We start from the raw sequence: 20,473 nt of genomic DNA, 5'->3' as shown, positions 1-20,473 counted from the left end.
AGGAGGATGATAACATCAGTGTGGCATACAATGTATTAAAAATTGCCTGATATACTTTACGAAGAAGGTGTATACTTTGCATCACTGAAAAACTTCCAATCAAAGTTGGATATTTTTCTAAAAGCTCAGTTCTCTTTCAGTCATAGCTGTTGGACAAGCTACAATGATTCATTCATAAAATTACATAGACTGAAATAGACAGTCACAATTGTCTCTCATGGTTTTAAAATCTACAGCTCTACACTTTACATACTGTCATGTAGAATCACTGTTAAGTGAATATCATTCTTTCAACATCTTTCCAAGGTACAAATTAATGGTTCATACATCTCTACACATTCAAAAGGTATTACTGAAAACAGGAGAGACTGCTAGGGGGTAGGTGGGATAGTGGCATTTTTATAAAAGTCACTGAAATGTCTTCTTTAGACTGAACATGAACTCCTTTGATTTGTGTTTTCAGTTTAAAAAAAATAAATAAACTCAGTAATGTCATGAATTCAAGCAGGAAAATGAGAATGTTCTATAGAGAGAGAGATCACTATGGGAAATGCATTAAGTCTGATGGATGTATAGACCTTCTTTTGCATTATATTAATGCATCAATATCTCAACAGAAACCTTATGTTTCATTACAAGCAGATATATTTGTCTTCCAGAAAGCACAAATCCTAGATTTTGTAAGATTTTAAAGGAAAGTATTCAAAAATTTCTAAGGAAAAAAGGAAGTCAACTGTTGACCAGAGCTCCTCCTAGAAAGATGCAATAAAATTTTTCATCTTTACCTTTAATCATTTCATTTTAGCTAAGCAATCAAATATTTGTCTCCGTCTGTGAAACTGTGGAATAATAACTAATCTATTAAGAAAGCCAAGCATATAGGACAGCATAAGAAACTATTTAAAATAGATTAAACGTTTATCTAGAAGCTCACAGTGCAAGGAACTGCAGGAAGCACAGTCCTCAGGCAGACGTCATTCCATCCAGCTGAGCTACTAGGAAGTAGAACAGCTATGAAGAGTAAGAAGCAAGAAGCAAAAGAATTAGCAGTGTTAGCATAGCTAACCTGAATTCCAATGACAAAATACACGTATCTGCATGCTCTGTTAGGTTAAAGTAACTTTACATTTGTGAAAAGATAATAAGAACTTTGCTGTGAGATGGTATTTCTCTCATGTTGAATTACCATTGTTGGAGAGGTTTCCCCATCTAGAAGGTGCAGACCTTCCTCACAGCTTTCTCTCCGATTCCTCAGCTGGGTAAGCTTTCCTTCTTAGTGGGTTGGCAGCCTGTTGTAAAATCCTGTTTGACATTGGTAGGTTTGCAAGTTTTGTACTTTAGTCATGCATGATTTATTTATAGAGTATCTATACTGCATTGTGCTTTATTTACTCTTTATCTCCTTTTTTTAGAAAGATTTTCTTTAAAGTTCTAAATTTACTATGATGATTGCCTAATTCGTTTGGGGCAGGTGCCTCAGAAGTAATTCTTCCCAGCTCTGCAAGTCAGAATATGAATGGGATTTTTTCAAATGCCTGCAGCTAAAAGTATGGCTAATGGCTTTGATGGAGACTGTCTGCATCAGCAATTCAGAGGCAGCAGGATTTACAATTAAAAAATGAATTGAAAGACACGGAAAGATATCACATGACAGTGAGCTGGGACATTCTACTATTGTGCTTAAATTGGCCACTTCAGTGCTGAAGATACAAACTTATACATCTGTACACATTCATGCTGAGCTAAGTTAAACTGATTTTTAAAAGATCACACACTATGTATTACACATATTATACGTCCCTTAAAATAACATTCAAACATAATTTTTACCAAAATTATGACTACACATTGAGTGCAAAACTGACCAGAAACAGCTTCTTTGCATATAACTATGACACGCTTTTAGTTCCTTTTACTCCTGAAACTACAACAGCCAGAATAATATAGTGATTAGATTTCCAGAAAGTAGCGAATTGTTGATTTGTGATCACATCTTTTTCAGGTTCCCAAAGGAGCCGTAACGGCACCTGATCTGCTACTGCTTACTCTCAATACCAAACCTACATTTTCGTGGTCAGAGCAATATACATTGGTAGATATAGTAAAAAACTCTCCTGAAGGCATCTTTTAGGAAAAACTTTTCCCGGTGCGAATTCATTAAAAATCTGGAAAAAGAAGCAACTATTGAGCTTCCCATAATTTCTTCATAAATATTATTTAGTAGTGAAAAACTGAAGTAATAAAACCTGAGATAGGCTTTGACAGAAAGCAGCTAAATGTGTATAGGAAGAATAAAATTTTACTAGACTGTTCCTTTAGTTCCTTAAGAGTCTCTTTCTGGCAGTTTTACACACAATGAACGTTCTCCAAAAAGTAGTTTCATTTATATTAGGGAGTCAGTCAGTGTGAATAGGGTTGATGAAGTGGATGCCAAAATCAGTCCATTATGCCTTTAATTTCTGAATTGTTGTGGCTGCATATTTTCACTTTTTTCAAGCACAAGAATGTCCCACCAAGCAATCTCTGTCATCTGGATACACCACCAGTTGTTTCCCATTGACTGCAGTTCTTTAAATCTGGGAAATAACTCAAAATTGCAGGGTTTAAATTCTCCATCAGCTGTTAATTAGTATCTGTTGTGAGTATCTAATAGTTTCAGAGTATTTTGTAAGTAGATGCTGTCTATGTGTTTTCCTTCCTCTTTTACTACTCATTCTCATACTAAACAAGATTCTCATTGAGTTTATGTGTATTTGACATTACTGAGCGTAAAGGACAATGAGGGAGATAATAATCCATATTATTGTGTAGCCAAACCTCAACAGAAAAATTTCCCAGCTAAAGACACATAGATTAATGAACCTTTGTTAGCCATGAAATGGTTTCAGAAACATTAAATAACTATTTTTCTATTTTTCCTGCCCGTCAACCCCTCTCCAGTCCTTGCGGCTCTTTGTTAAGTCATTCCTTGAATTGCATTCATAACAGCAGGTGCACTTTGCATCTCAATGTGTGTGTGTGATTTTGATGCTTAGTTATCACAAGAAAATTATTTCTTCCATCTGGTTCACTGAACATTGCTTCATGCACATAAAGAGAAGTCTCTGTTGAAGAAACCAAATGTTCCTGCTTAGTACAGCCCCTACCAGGTTTCATCTTGACTAGGAGCTCACACAGAAACTTCTGATTAGCTCTGACACCAGTGAAGCTAGTTGCAAATCGGCCATTTTCATTCATCCTCATTCTGAACTGGATTAAGAACTAATCTTAAAATCCCGGTAGACATTTGAGTTCGGGCTCACCCTGCACATTAGTCTGAAATGGAAACACAATGTGCAAAGCCGTGCAGCAGTCAGAAGAATGAAACTTTTCTGAACTGCTTTAGAGGAATGACTCAAAATGCTCCCTGAGATGTTTTTTGTGCTCAGCTGATGAAATTATTGCCTGACCTGAAAAAAGCTACTCTTCATAATCAAAAAAATGCTATACTCTTAAAGAATTGTGTCTTCCAGGAGACTGACTCTCACCTCAGTAGCAGTGACCACAACCCATCACTATAAACAATGGCACTGAAGGGTGCACCGCATGTAAGAAATAAATGCATAAAATAATCTTTTTTGTCACTGGCCACTTCCAGAATATATTTGTACATCCACCCATTAACACACAATCGTAAAGCAAAGTTCCACAGAGAAACAAAACTGATATTTGTCAACAGATATCCGTAAGTTAGCTGGATGTATAGCTTGAATGGCGTTGTCAAAATGCATTTTCACTCTTGCAGCCCAGGAGCGTAAGAGTGACTTGAAAGCTGAACCGTCATGTTCTGTGGGGTTTTCAGTCAGTATACTATGAAATAAGTGTAAAGATATAGCCAGAGTATGAGCTTTTACATTTTCTCAGACATAAAGCACTAAGCCTTTTATATTAAAGTATGGCAGCCTTAGGAAAATGATGTGGGTTTATTCCCTTAAACTGGAGCCAAAAATTACGTGTGTAAACGCAACACAGCATTCCAAACTCTTTTGCCACTATGTGCAGTGGATCTGATAGTTAAGAATAGACAAGGTCAGCAAATAATTCATTGAATGACCTTGTAAACACAAAAACTAGAGGGATTATATTTCAGTATGCAACTAGTTGTGTGAAGATTTACCTCTATAAAATTACTAAATTACCTTCATCTGATTATACCGTCTGGGAAGGCTATGTGCCTGTAAATACACTAGCTGTCACAGTGTTGCAAGGCTTTGTGCAGAAAAAAAAAAAAAAAAGTGTAAACAAGGCTGGGTTTAAAACCAAAGCAAATAGAATTTGTATGAGACTGATTCTCATAAATCAGAAAATATTTTGAAAACAAAATTTGCCATACAAATGTATTTAACTCCAGAACATTTCAGATAACATTCATAAATTTAATCTCAAGCTCTACAGAACAAATATATAGCTTGTTTCTCACATATCAAATACATATTATTTTTTGCAATAAAATGTTCTGAACAATAGGATTCCTTTTTCTCTCCTGCACTGAAATCTGTGAGGAACGGGACAAGATGGCTCTTCCTTGGAAGGAATACTTCTAAACAGAAGGATGCCAGATCTTCACTGGAGAGACGGAAGGGTCTGAAATGCTTCAGGGAGAGGAAAATAAGTGTCTCAGTGGTGGTTGTCCCAGTTTCCACCCATGTCACCAGAATAATCCAGAAATTCAGTGCCACTGGTTCCCCCTGCTCCTTCACAAGCACATCTTTCTGGCTTCTCTCCTTTGCTCCTAGACCACACACGTGGTTTTGTATCAGCAGAGAGGATATATAGACTCGGTATCCTAGAACAATCTTGTACTGGTGAGGAAATGGAGTGGGCCGACCTGCAAGATCTTTCCCTCACTAAAGTTTGGAATTCTGTGCTCTCTGTAGTGATGTTGAGCGAGCTAATTTATGAATGCCTGGGTCACAAGAGAATTAATGTACCACAGCAATGGAGCACGATATGCAGATCGAAGAGGGAGGAAGAATGTGGAGCTCAGCATATCACTTGTTTCTCATAGATGCTGATGCTCAGCTTAGAGAGGAAAACCATACTAATGATGCAGCTGATGTCTTGTTAGAAAACATCTGAACTGTGACCAATTTTTCTTTACAAGAATTTTTATTCTGTATAAAAATGAGATGCTTAGTCATTTGGAAAATAAAGACTAAACCAGTGATGTAATTTCATTCAATGATGGAATTTCAAAGTGTGGTTTTTTTCCTTTATTTTAAAGAAAATCTTTTAACAAGTCTATTGAACCAGCCCATTAATAAGCCTCTTTCTCATCAGCATCAAAAGAGAAGTGAAAGCACAGTGCCTGGAGGATAAACAAGGATATAAAACCTTTCCTTACCTTTTTAAAATTCAAAGTTCCCATGCCTCTGCATAAGGCTGTATGGGTATGTTCAAGCACAATTAAGAGTGACAATCAACAAATATCCTTGAAAATTTTTAGCCTCTTGCTGTACATGAATGAAGGGCAAATATAGAAGAAAATTTAATGTGTCAGACATTGACACACTTTTTTCTCCCCACAAGATATATGCTAATTCTCCATAGGGAAATCTGCAGGAAAGTAACTCTCAGAATAGAATGCAGACTTGCTGCTGATGTATGTAATACATACCTTTAAGTGGGGAAAAGGGAAACAAGCTAAACTAGTTAGGGCAAGTTTTAGCAGCACTTAACAAGTTGATGAGTGAGCCCCAAGACAGGGAGACAGCCGAAGGGACTGTTGTCTCCCACAAGTCTCTTCCTTAGTCCCTCTAAAATGAAATTCTTGTTTTCTCTTAGCATCCACTGAAAAGCAGGCTGCCAGGAAAAAGTCACTGGGCTGAGGTGGGTGAGAGCACACCCACATACCTGTCTGTCACTTTGCAGGGCATTTCTTTACATGGCTGGATGGATCTTATCTGGCTAAGCCACATAAACATTGTCACTATGACCCAACAGGGGTTTACATGTTGCCACATATACCAGAATGTCCTAGTGTCAAATACTGCCTCTGTATTCAGGGATGAAAAATTTTGTGGCTTCTTAGGCAGAACATATATATATATATATATTTGGTTTTCTAAAGCTTTCTTCTTGACTTGACTTATTGGGCTTCCCATAAACTATTTGGAAAAGAGGTACAGAGGACAAAAAGTCTAGAATTTATTGCACAGTTATGCGTTTCTGAAAGTTTTCTCAAAGATTACTAGACACTCAACAGATCAATATTTTTCAGCTTATATCTGTGTCTCAAACAGCAATCATAATGAAATCAGAATAATGCTTTCATTATTCTGATCTATTTTTTTAATTATTAATAATCATTACATAATTTTGGTTGTACATGCAAGAAAAAAATATGTGTCTGTCTCCTGTATCTATGTTCCCAGTCCAGGAATTACTGAGATCATGTATCTAGAACATGTATCTGTTCTAGAGGTGCTGTATAACTGCATTTTCTGACAAGGATTTTTTAGGAACTCTTTATGTCACATTGCAAAACAAGAATCCAGAAAAGCATTCACAAAAAACACATCTGGATTTTATTACCATTATCATCCAGCACAGCATGTTCCTAACGACCAAATATTTGGACTCACGTGTCATGTTCTAAATATTTCAAAATACTTTACAAAGACGAATGGATTAAGCTTCTAAAGCTCCTTTTCAATATAAATAAAAAATCGACATTTTATGTGGAAGACAGATGAGGCAACAAGAGATGAAACAAGTTTTGGTGCAATTACAGGTCTCGGGTAAGAATAAACCCCCAGAAGTTCTGACTTTTATTCAGCTACTGTGTCTGCTCTGTAGTATAATGATAGTAAAGCAAAAGAAAGCAAGCAGGTTGCTTGGATCTTTTCCCATAAATTTTCTTATGCTCATATGCTTTATGACCAGCAGAATATTGTCAATGGAGAAATACAGAAATACAGAAAACTGTTTTAGCTTTAGTCAGACATAATCCAGAGAAGTCTGTTTTCACCTATTTTGCAATTCTGATTCTCAGAAGCTTCTTCTGATGATTTCTTACTTTATTTAATCAAACCTGACTCAGAGAATCATGATATCACCCCCACTGCTGCTGTTCTCACTCTTGTTGGCATTGTCCCTCAAAAGACTATTAATGAATAACTGGTGGTAGCTGTCAGCTCAAGAAACCAAGTGTTACACCCAGTTGTATAGACAGTGTGCCTGTGTGCCTTCTTTAGGAGTGAAGTCTTAAAAGACCAAGAGGAGTTAAAGAAAAACAATGATCTGAAGCATTTGTGCTGTTTGTTATGGGAAGCAGCTTGCAGCAGCGTTCCCCAGGCCAGCCACATCTGTGCAACACAGTTCCAGAAACTCTCCACATCACACCCCAGAGAGCCTGAGAAGTGGGTGCAGGGCCTGCAACATAATGCTGTCACTCGTGAAAAGCAGGAAGGAAAACGAGAGCAAAGGCAGGTATGATGCACACTAATCTCTGTGAATCAGCATCAGTTCCATACAGTAAAGCAAAGGAAAAAGGGGATGATTACAGACAAAGCAGGTGAATTCTCGAGGCAAAAGCATTTTGATTTGAAGATCATCATAAAGAATGAGAGAAATACTGATCTCACAGTGTCAGGGGAGCCCAGGAGATCAAATAAAACTTTGTACCCTAACTTTGCTGACAGCATGTAGCTAATCTATTGCTGGTACAACACACTTGAAGGGTCTTCCTTCAGTGATCCTGCCAAATATATTAATGTCCCTCTAGGCAGGTCTAAGCACCTACTGGTTCAGCACTTTAGTCAGATTAACAACACTTTTTTCACTATATAACCTTGCTTTTAATAGACTGGATTCATAGAACAGTATCAGCTGGAAAGGACCTCTGAAGGCCACCTGGTCCAATGCCCTGGGCTAACTTAAAGCAGGTTGCTCATGACCTTGCCTCGTCAAGTCTTCTCCATGTCCAAAGATGCCAATTTCATTTCCCCAATGGGGAAATGGGGCTGGGCTTCATGAGGCTCATGTCAGTCAATGTCTGTAGGCTGTTAACATCCCTCTGCACTTACATCCTGTTTCATCTCTTTTAATACATGCATACTGTATTTATTTTGTTCAAATTGAAGCAGTATTAATCTCAGTCACTATGGGAAGATATATGGTGGAGCTAAAGGGATTATCATTCCCCTCTTCTTTAGCATTACGTGGTCACTGGTACCAGCAAGAGCCACCCATCCATTCACGCAGTAACTCCATCTAACTGGAATCAGGCAGATATTGCCCAGAGGCAATTCTCAGAGCCAAATCCTTGTCTAGTATAAAATGGCAGGGCATATCCAAGATGAAAGGACTTCTGCCACTTTAGAAAAGCTAAAGATCTAATCTAAAAGGCTTCTTGAAAATGTGTTTCTGCTTTCACTGAAATCAATGGGAAACTCCACAGGATCATTACTTCCATTGCTGCAATGTCAGGTACATGCAGACAGCAAGTGGGCACTTCAGTATGGATTCATATCTAGTCCATGCATTATTTGTGCTGTGGTAATGTCAGAAATGTTTTGGACAGCATCCATACACACAGGGCTGCAGACATCCTGCTTCAAATGACTTACAGTCTAAAATATTAATGCCTACATCATCAACTAACACTTCTTTACTCTGAGCTAAATTTTCTCACTCCTAAGGCTTCACTTTTTTCCCCTTTACAATACAAAATGCCTTTTTTTCCACCTTAGAAGATGCTGACCTTACCTCAGTCAGAGGTATATAAAATAAGGTGTCATTAGAGTGAGCGGTCACAGGGGGCAAAGTGGATGGCAGTGTTGGAAGGGCAATGCAGTATCAAACATCTTACTAACAGTGGTTTTCCTCCTCAAACCTTAAACTTTTCCACACCTCTAAAATGAAGAAGGTAGCCCCCAGGGAGGAGTCCTTCCACCCCACTGAACAACTCACTTAACTGCACAACTTCTAAGCCATAAACCACTCGAGTAATCCCACTGCTCAACACAGGATAAAAGGAGAAAATAGCATTAAAGATTTAAAGTAAAGAACACAGCAAACTCAAATGATAGCTGTGCCACTCACGTCATTACAGCTAAGGGTTTGTCAGCACTTTCATTATAATGCTCATTTCTCTGCTGTCACTCCAGGCTAAAATTTGGCAGAGCATAAAACTTAAAGCACAGACAGACACAAGAAGAATGCAGTGAAAAGGAAAGCAAAGGCTTCAAGGACGGCATCCTAAGATGCCTTCACATGTCAGGAACAAACAGTATCTTACAAAGCATGATGCAAGAAGTTAAGATAGGAGAACTAACCTTCTGTCATTAAGATGGTGTGATAGAGAGGGAATTGCATCGAAAGGTTAGTGAGATATATTGCTATGAAACTACTGCGAATGGTTTAAAAGATCCAGAAGGCTAAGTATTAATAGGGTAATTTAAGTTAAATTTATGCTACAGTACAATGGAAATAAATAAGCTAGAAAAAGGAGGCAGACCATATACAAATATTACATCTGAACAGTTAATATCAGACTTCACTTATGGAATGCATGAAAATATGTCTGCTTGGACTGCTTTGGGGAGTGGAAAGTGCCGCTAATATGACAGATTTCTCTCAAACAGTGTGGATTACCTTCCTACCTTCCTCCATTCAAAGCTGAGACTGTTGCTCCAACAAATATCTAAATACAAGAAGAAAGCAGGACTGGGCATAGCATCAAAATATCTTTTATACTCCAATAGTAAGCCTTACATTGTAGGATAGCATGAATTAGTACTGTCATTGAAAGAAATTATCTCACTTGCCCCTCTGCTTCCTCCCCTCAGGTCCTTTGTCAGCATAAATACTGGTACCCACATGGATACAGAATGACCCAGAGTAAAGAACTGAGATTAAAAGTAAGCTGTGATGGTGGATCTGTTTTAACTTGGACAAAGACCTGAACGACCTCGTCTGAGGTCAGTACTGATGCCTGCTTTGAGCAGGAGGGTGGACTGGGTGACCTCATGAGGTCCCTTCCAACCTGTGAGAATCTGTTCCTATGTACCAGCTTGTGGACAAGGTCAGAGAAGTTTAGGACCACTTCTTGCAGTAACAGAGCTAGCTAATGCTGGTAAAGTCTGTATAGAACCATAGTATTAGTTATTATTTTTTATATTTAAAAAAAAATTAACAGGTTTTATTACTTTTGTAGAAAACGGTAAGAACAACAAAGATGCAGGTACTGTTACACGGACTTGGTGAACTGGATGGTTTATTCACTCCCCATCTTTGTCGGTAGGTGCTGTGGGACTTAGCACAAACAATTTAATTTTGTTTCAGCATGAATGAAGATGCTTCTTACCTTTAAAAAGCACTTAGAGATGAACTGTAGTATCTGTGCAACATATGATTGCTATTATTATCAGTAAATTTTTATGAGGATTTGAAGAATTCCAGTAAGTCAGAAAAGAAGGGGCTTAGTTCCTGTGCTCAGAATTGGTTAGAACACAGTCTGTAAGATAAAAATTATATAGGTCACGTAGTCCCATTGACTTTGATAAGGTAGCATCTTCATTGATTTCATAAATGAACGCAGGTTTGGACTGTGATATTCTTTCAGCAGCTCTCAAGGAAGAACAGCACTGCATCCTTCATAACAGCAAGTCTGATGCATCATTCTTAATGCAGTGCAAGTGCTAAACATGGAAAAACTATGTTGTGCTCATCATATGAGAAATCTGATGGTTGTAAGAAATGGGAAATTAAAGGCAGTATTAAAACAAACACATGTCCATGCAACATCAGTTCAGTTTGGTAGCAAAGGAGTTACTTTCATTGTAGTCATTAACACTGCTGTTGCTTAAGAACCACAGTTCTGTCATAACTTTATCAGGACAAGCATGTGTGTAACTTTATCAGGACAAGCATGTGTGTTACAATATAAAATTTATTGTCATTTAGCACAGAGAGCAGGTGGAACTCCAGTCCCCTTCTTGCTTGTGTTGTCAGGGAAGGGCACATTGTTTGCATAAGATACAGGCCACACGTTCAAAATAATTTTCTTGGCACTCTCAGTCTTTTTCCTTTGTGCAAAATGCTGATGCTTTTCAGATGCAGTGATTTCGTGTGTCACTGTGCTGGCGTAACAGATAGAGCAGGAGTGTAGAAAGAATGAACAGCAAACGAGGGACCACATATCACTTTTGTCAGCATGTGACCTTTCAGCAGTTCTGATACAAGGCATCTATTATTCGCTCTTTTTAGATAAATCTGATCCCCTTGTTTAACACTACCCAGTTAATAGAGAGACCATTTAAAAAAAAAAAAGGTAGAAAGTGAGTGCAGTATGCAGAATTAACGGGAGAAGAATTTGGTCTTTTTGAACCTCAGGTCCTCGTTTCCTTCTAACAGGACCCCAGAATTATGAGTATTGTCTTCATCTTATAACTGGCCATACAGCACCCTGAATCAAAAACTAGTTCCCTGCTTCCAGGCCTCCTCTGCAAAGTCTACCACAAACCTTCTGTGTCACTGAAGCCCCAGACAACACCTGAAGCAAGGTTTTTAAGTGGGGCTAAGCATTCCTGGGCAAGGACCTTAGACTTTGCACTGACTTCCTACAGGGATAAAGCTATGCAAGGATAAAGCTCATAAACAGTAAGAAAAAGAGAAAATACATTGGAAGTCTTCAAGGCAGCATCCAGATGGGTGGCCATATTTATCCATTCACTAGGCATGAGGAGCAAAGACAGTGGATTAAAAAAAAACTATTCCTACCCATAGGTAAACAAGAAATAGCTGCAATATAAAACGCAAAGGATAACCTCTCCTCCCCTACAAGTTAAGGATCACTGAGGCTTAGCAACGTTCTTCCATTTGGTCAGATCTCAGGCAGCTGTTTCACATATTTCAATGAGTACAGAAGGGAAAGAGTGATACCCTTAAATACCACTGTATTGGTAACATGGGAAGAGGATGTATCAGGTGGAAAATAAATTATAAGCTCTTCAAGTGTAGGTATTAAAACATCAAGCTATGAAAAGCACCACAGCGTTCTATAGTAACAGTCCAAACATTGCAGTCTAAAAATGTTACAGAAATGTTTACGTAACCGGATCTAAGGACCTAATCCAACGCTCACAGACTTCAGTGATACTAAAAATCTTGATGCAACTTCTTTTTTTCTTTAAATAATCCCTTGCAACTGTAAAAACAGTCCTGTGCTATGTATTTAGAGACCAAGGGCTTTCCACTGATAAAAATCCTGGAAAAGCCATTATTTTCTGAAGTTACTGCTGTCTCTGAAGGTTAATTAACATTGGTTTGATTTAGTTTTAAGGTGAAAAGAAACACAATTTTTTGGGGTCTTAATTTCCTTTGATTTTAAACAATGTGTTACTGATACATTGTTCTGACGTGCTACACATTTTTTCTCATCTGGCAGCTGTTAATGCTTTGATAGTCAAGATTTAAGAGGAAGCACACTGCTTTGTGTAATAAGGACACGGATCCTACTTTACGGAGCTCTATGGCAAAAACTCTCTTAGTTAGGGTAATGGGTTGTCTATCCTTTGGGAAATTCAGGCATTTCAAAACTTATTTTCATCTGAAGTGGATAAAAAACATTGAAACTCAAAAATGTTTAGCAAAATGTGGATTGCACTGTCTTTTAATTTGGAAATATCAGCCAGGACCTGTTGAAATATTTTTATAATAATATTGAAATATTTTAGTCTGTACGTGTAAAAGTTTGAACATGAAAAAAGATCCAAATGAAAAATGGAAATGTTGAAATAGAGTAGTCAATTTTACTTCTAAAATATTTTGAACATTTTCCATATCAAGTTCTTCTTCCATATTACTAGAAGACATTTTGAATTAGGTATTTTTTAAGAGTAAAAATCCTTCTTTCTACAGCTTATTGGAAAATTTTAATTTTACAAGCTTTCAAAGAAACTTTAAAATTGAAAAGAACTACCTGAAGCTGCTGTGACTTTTAGGAATGTGTCTGCACTTGTCCACATTTTATAAATTGTACAACCTGTGTCTGTGATGCATATTCAGGGAGGGAGGACAAAAAGAGAAGAGTAATAGCTGCTACTAATTTAATACCTATATCAAATTCAGAGACTATGAAGTGTAAAGGTGTTTAAAAGCTAAGGCACTGGGCATTTTATTAAGTCAATATTAACAGAAAAAGCAATTACGCTATCACTCTTGAAAAGATATGAGCAAATACTCCTTTTTTTTTACAAGCTTCTTCCCTGTGAACTGCTAAAGACACCTAAAAGTTGCTTTTATTCCAAATAATAGCTTCCACATCACCTTTTTTTACATAGTTAGTTTCAAAGCCTTAAATGACCTACCAGCCAGTCAGAAATTTGTGTCAAATTATTCAGTATCTCCAAACCCAACCCCCAGATTTTTTATTGGAATTCTGAGTATATAGAAGAAGTCCAAGAATTAAGTCTGGGCAAGGTGCAAGTATGCTCTGCAAATGTCTCTGCCTGGGCTGGAAATTTTGTGGGAACATCCACTTAGTTGGTCTCAGTGCAGTTTCAAAACAGTGCAAAAGGGATTTGAGGGGGTGCAGGCCACAGAGGACATGCACTCCTCCATAGCTCTGCAAGCCGGGAACTCTCCTGTTGGGAGCATTATTAGCTTTTCCTGCAGAGCATCCAGACTTCTATCATGGAAAGCCTGACACAGGGATATGTAACAACAGCGACATGACCTCATGGTGCATGCATCATCCACCGTTTCATTACTGTCCAAGCCCACTAGTGGCAAGAGGAAAAGGAGCCAATTTCATGCAGAATGCAGGAACAGCCCCATCACACCTGCTCCTACAGAGGGTGGCGGAGCAGAGGAAGTGCCTCTGATGCAGGGTGAAATACAAATACCTGTCCATGAATGGGTAAGTCAGAAAAGAAATTTTTCACAATAGTTTTGCAACTCTTTTCCCAGTAGAAAGTTGTATTAATTACTTCCTGAAGGACATTAGATTTTAGATCTAATGAGAGATCCATGAAGTAGATAGGAATTACAGTGAAAAAACAGCAGCCAGAACAATCTAGGTGAGCCTGCTTTAACAAGGGGTTGGACTCTAGATCTCCAGAGGTCCCTTTCAACCCCAGCTGTTCTGTGTGTCTGTGATCCTTTCCTAGTGTATACTTGGAGAAGGTTAAAAGGCAATTTAACCTCTACCATCGCTGTGGAGGTTGTGCAGTTGTAAAACATCCAACCTTCCAGCACATCCTAAAACAACACCAGCTTAAGGCTGATCCCTCAGTTGAGGAAACAAGGAAACTTTAAGGCATCTTTGATTCCCTGCCACATAGAAAGATCTTGTTAAAAAAAAATTTGTTTGAAAAAAAAAAAAGATATGGAGCAGGACTTGGAAGAAAAACAGTTCACTGGAGGAAAAAAAAAATAGCCTCCTAGGCTTTGGGAGGTCTTTCTCATACATATGGCGTGCCTGTGCATCACAAAATGAGATCAGTCAGCATATTATTATTAATGAATAATGGGAAATACAAAGGAAGAGCCAAAGCCTGAATGTAACATTGATGACTTTTTATCTACAATTATGTTAGATACTTGTAGGTGTGCTTTCTAAAATATCAGAAATAAAACTGAGTTACAGAGCCCACAATGCAAGATGCAAGTCTTCTGTGACATCAAATATAAGGAATCCATGAAAATTGCTTCTCTCAAACCAATGATCTTCATATATACTGTTGAAACACTTGAAAGTGTGCATCAGGTCAGTGTACACTAGCCAGGATGAAAAAAAAACGTCAGCTAGTTTTGCAAAAACCAAAGACAGCAGCTCCAGCTGTAAGTGAGATACAAGTGCGGCAATAGTAACCCTCTGATGATCATCCTTCACATCTTCGTAAAGAGCAAACTGGCACCACCATCTGAAAGTTTTCTGAAGTCAGCGTAATTCTTTACCTAATTCCACATAATCATTTAATTAAAATAAAAGCATTCTAAACAGCCTTTAATAACATTTCAGTAAGGAGATTTTTTTTAAATAAGAAAGGAATCATCGTTGTTTTAAAGGATCATTAGTAACCACTTCTGCCTTCAAAACTAACTATTCCTTTAAATGCAAAAAAAAAGGTATTTAGAGAACCATGAGATCCTGCTTCTCCTTTACTAAGACTAGTTCAGTTTTAGTATTCATATGAAAAGTGTTCTAAGCTGACACAAGGTCCAGCCCACCTAAGCTCAAAGATTACCTGGCCTGTGTTGTCTCCACCCATGATTTCTGATCTGTAACAAGAGGACAGTGCAATGTTTCAGCCTGGTTCCTTAACACATTTTTGTCCCGCTGTGAGTTAGTTGCCTCCATTAAACAAAAATTTATTTTCTGTGCTATTTACTGCTTTAATGTTCTTAAACTGTGGGATGAAACAACAGCAAAACTGCCCTACCACAAACACCTCTCAGGGCAGGTGTTTACTCAAGGAAGAAGTAACAGACATCAAAACTTACCATTTAGGTCTCTGCCTACTATATATGAATATCTAAAATGATAGTTTCTTCCTTTCTACCATACTCATTTTGTTAAAAACAAAGGTTCGTTATTTCACACAAATTCAAAATGTGGCAGAAAAGTTCTAGATAAACCTAAAATGTAAATTATTTTGACACACAGACCACAGTGTTTTTAAAATTCTTTTATATGACCATACCATGAAGTACAGTCATATACATTTAAACCAGAGTTAACAAGCAAGGTCCCCAAATTTATTACATTTTCCTGTCTACCTACTACTTTGCAAAAAGGGCTCTCTTCAAATTAATCTCGTGCATCACATTAAATTATTCAGTACATTAAGATAGGGAGTTAATTCTTGTTTTCCCTGCAGAAAGGCTGCAACAGATGAATGACAATGCTGTGTAGAATAATGTTTTAACACTTGTGTTCAGTTTTGTAGGAACGATGTATTGGAAAGGAGTACCTGAAAACTGGAGCATGCTTCCTCCCAAGTTAGCATTAATTAAAATGCTCCTCCCCAGCATTAATTAAAACTGACCATTGCTATTACTCATTAAGTAATACTTGGGAAATACCTGTGTATACCTTTTGTGTACTAAGATATCTTAGATATGCTGCAAGAATTGGTCCTAAAGAACAGGGTTAGGCCTAACCATGGAACCTACTGACCTTCCATTTTCACAATTTATACAGTAGTATTTATATATATAGATATATTATATATTACCATAATAATAAATAAATAACTATTTTATATAATTTTATATATATATATATATAAATAATATACAAAATCAGCAAATCATCTGATCAGGCATTAAAGTAACAGAAAGCCTGTGCTTTTTTCAGATTCCTGAGAAGAATGACATAGCTTCTCTTTTCAAAATAACAGCTGTCTCTAGCCTGCAGGAAAGAGAAGACAAGAACTTGGGCTTTTGGACTCCCATGGGGGTTCAGCAAAAGGGATAAAGAGCTGGCAAATTTCAAAATTCTGCCTTAATACATACCTGCTCACACTCACCAGTAGATTTTCTGTTTATAAAACAACAACAAAAATGGGGGAGGGAGGGGGCAGTTTGGGGGCAGGGGCGAGGGAGTGTGGCTGTGTGACTTGAACTGATAAAATGAGGTGTTGATTCTAGACCATATGTACTGCATTCTCCCCCAGAAATCGAAAGAACAGTCACCGAGTCCATCTGGTCTCCGTACCACAGAATAAAGCCTCCTTTGCTCACAGCACTAGAAGCAGCGCATGTACACAATTTAACTTCACCTTCCTGTAATTATCTTAGTACATTCCCCAGAAAGCTTGTCTTATCCACTTGACAGCTACCAAGTGATCTGGGCAGACCCCAGTGCTCTTGCTGAGCCAGTGGCATGTTAATGGACAGCCACACCGCAGATGTGACAGGGGAGCTGAGCAAAAGGTTTATCATGCATTTCCTCCATGCATTTCCCAAGCCACGACACAAGCCTCGGCACTTAGCGGAGCTCATTCTCCCAATCTAGGCAGCCTTGCTAAGGCTACGACAATGATTCCTGTTTGAAATGTTATGCTGCATTCCCAAGCAGGCCAAGACTGCAATAACCATGGAAGAAAAGGATAGTCAATAACTCCTCTGAAATTATGCCACATCCTCACTTGAAGAACAACTGGATCTAATTCACTGAGCTCTGTGATCCAAGGGAAAAGTGTGAGAGAAAGGTTCACAAGCAATCGAGATTATATGCCCTGTATTTCCTTACATCCCTTTTTGCCATTAAATATACCAAGTAATCAGTGCTTTGTTACAAAATACTATTGGGGCTGCCTGAATAGTCTCATAGTTATTTAATAAATCAGCAAAGGAGTGAATTTAGCCAGGCATCCGCCAGTGAGGAGACTGCTAATTAACTGATATCCAGGCAGGCAGCAATTACGCTTCTCCTCCCAGACAAAAAGAATATCTCTATTCCAGAAAGAATTAACAGCTCTGAAACATACGTCTTTTCCAGTAGGAAGGGATTTGAAATGGAGTAGCAGTCAAGCCAAAGATCTCAAATCATTTGAACGAAATACAAAACAAGATAAAATAAAGAATCTGTGCTTTATGAAGGGAGTGAACTGGCTTCAGAAATAAGTTTCCAGCTGGGACCAGATTGCAAATGCCTTTATTCACTCTGCAGGAGTAGTTATTCACGCAAACAGTTCCTGTAAAGCCAGGCAAACAAATTCATGTGAGCATGTAGTCACGACCATGAACATGAAGCTTGCCATCTGACCTTCAAAACTGACAGCATTTTGTGGTGCTTTGACTGAAAATACTACAGAGATATTGGGGGTTGGGTTTATTTTCCTTAAATATGACTTTGCTGTCATTTCATATAAAATGTCTTAGGAGGAAATTAACTGATTTCATTTTAATTTATGGAGAGTTTTTCATTCTGACACATTTGGTCAAATCAGTTACTTTTACAGGTTGGTGTCTCAGCAACAGATTTGTAGCAAACAGGCTGCTGGGATTTCTCAGGCTTGCACTTGTTTTGGTTTTTGGAACATCCAGCCATAAAGCAGACTTTTCCTGGCCACCTGGGGCTGAGGTTCTGCTGATGGGCACCCACCCATCTACCCGGAGGCACAAAGGCAACCAAATGACTACCTATGCTGAGTAGGAATCAAGGATTCCTGGAGGAGTGTCCAAACAGCTCTGCATCCTCAGTTTAATGACCCATGAGAGAAAGGATGCAGTTAGAATAGAACTGTTCTGATTACAAGAGTTTTGACTAATTTAGAGAAAGGCAGAAAAGGAAATGTAAAAAGTACAGTTAGTGCCCTAAGGAGAAAATTTGAAGAGAACAAGTAAGATTAAAGAGCCAAACTGCAATAAGCAGTTAAAGCCAGTATCTGAAACCAGAATCCAAGCCTAGGACAACAGGTAATCTGGCACCCGAAGACGAGCACTCAGGCTAAATACTAAAGGTCAAGAGCCTGAGTCAGAAACCAAGATACAAGCCAAAGGTTAGGACTGAAATAGGTTCTTGATGCAAGCCAAAGGTCACAAAACGAGCATTTTCAAATAGCCACACACCTCGCTACTGACTAGTGAGAGAACAAATTTAGATGCTCCCTTAAATAGCACTGATGTTAGCACGAGTGAACACTCACAGGGGTGACCATAGTCATCACGACTGTGGACTTGATGAAAGGGTCAGCCCAGCCGCTGAGGTCAATCTGGGTCATTCAGATCCAGACTAAGGCTGGTAACAGCTCCCCCTTCACATAGATCAGTGAAGCCCCTAACAGTCACATGTTTGCAAAGTTTCCTATCAGAAAAATAGGTTATGGAGATTTGCAAAGTTCCTCTCTTCCATAAGCTTGGTGGAACTGCAAAAAAAAAGCAGTTCTGAAACATGAGTTAAAAATCAGCCCCAAAGAGACTGTAGAAGCCTCAAAAATCCACAAACTAACAGAAGATCTTGCTACAGGTCTACATTTTAGTTGCCTTTTGCCTCTTCTACCATTTTGCTGATTGTAATAGAAGTATATATACAAGTCCTGATGCTACTGTATTTCTTTGGCTACATACAAATAACCAAAATATACCCTTTTGACAAATTTACAGGGCAAACATTTTCTAGTATTAGATTATTTAATGAGAAACAGGTAACGAAAGTATCAAAAATAACCTTTTTGTGTATAATTTAAAAGAATAAATTAATTTTGATGTCCCATTACATGCCTCACTATGGTATCCTCTGGAGGATGATGGCTTTGGAGGCCTTTCAAGAACTACTACAATGTCACTTAAAACTACAGTTAAGAGGTATCCTAAATAATAATCTCAGTGAACAGTTTGCAGCTAGCCCATATACTAGAATGTTTTTACAAACATTAATCATTAAATCCTGATCAGAAATGCAAATGAAAAGTCAACTTAAAGAGACAGAATATAGACAATTTCTTTTCTTCCTCTCCAACTTTTTATCAAGGTTACAAAGAACTAATGGGGATTCAAGTAAGGTTAGTAAGTCTCACTCTCTGCTCTGCTGACATGGTGGTAACAAACAAAATAAATTTGTACAATTACTTATTTACTAACTATTATACCTTTATTTTTTTCTTTCTGCAAGTGTTTGACAAAGTGCCTTTATACTGGCAGCCATGCCCACCTGGTAAAGTCAGTGTTTCAGTTACTAGCTTTCACTTGCAGTGGTTTTTACTTAGCAAGTCTCTTGTTATTTAAAAACAAACAAATAGTTACTACCCTTCAAACCTCTCAGCAGTTGGCATTGTGCCACTAAGCCATGGAGAGCACATTGCAGAAGTGTGGCCATTAAACAAGCACTGTGAAGTAGGTTAGGGCCTATGAAAGGAATATCTGCGGTTGAATAAATGTAAAACCCCTGATATTACACAGTAATACTTGGGGGATTTTCTAAAGGAGCAAGAATAACAGATTATTGCTCTTAAGCATTCCCCACAGCTGTCCATAAGCCAACAGCATTGCCTGGCTGTCATGTCACAGAACCTCATGAATCACATGGTGGCCCTGAAGTGCTAAATCTCAACAGTTCACTTGGCCAGCTCCCTGTTACAGCTGGAATTTAAGACTGAGCCCAAAAAAAACCAAGAAAAAAACCCCAAACAGACCACAACGGGAGAATCTTACAAAACACACATGCCCATGATACTACCAAGGTCAAACAGTCCCCTTCCCACACACATACATTGCAAAGACACAGCCGTCTGCCTGCTAAAACCTTCCCTCAGCCTGAGCTCCCTCACTCCTCCTGAGCAGACACTCTTGCTACCGAAAGCTAAAACAAGGAGCAGGAGGAGCAGCCTGCATCCCCCTCGCTGCTCCCATACTGCCCCTCCGCACACCACGAGTATGCCACCAGCTCTCCCCCCATATCCAGCTTACCTCTGAGACATAGCTACTCATGAATCATGCAGGTGACAAGTCCATCATGAAAACGGAGCTGATCAGAATTTTT

At 38.4% G+C, this 20,473-nt stretch overlaps 1 protein-coding gene across 15 annotated transcripts in view; it reads right to left on the bottom strand.

The window, feature by feature from the left end:
- CACNA1D (calcium voltage-gated channel subunit alpha1 D) overlaps positions 1–20,473 on the bottom strand; it is a 253,243-nt gene that overhangs the window by 210,425 nt on the left and 22,345 nt on the right. The window contains exon 2 of one of the 15 annotated variants that reach the window (XM_080384043.1): positions 1–20,473. This exon is cut by the window's left edge and continues 16,886 nt beyond it. The exons of the other annotated variants lie outside the window; for them this stretch is intronic. The gene's annotated coding sequence lies outside the window, so the exon portion shown is untranslated. 15 annotated transcript variants of the gene reach the window in all.

The sequence above is a fragment of the Falco punctatus genome (assembly GCF_963210335.1).
Source record: "Falco punctatus genome assembly, chromosome: 4".
In the NCBI taxonomy this organism is placed as follows: domain Eukaryota; kingdom Metazoa; phylum Chordata; class Aves; order Falconiformes; family Falconidae; genus Falco; species Falco punctatus.
Note: the sequence above shows the minus strand (reverse complement) of the source record. Positions and strands in the feature narration are given on the sequence as shown.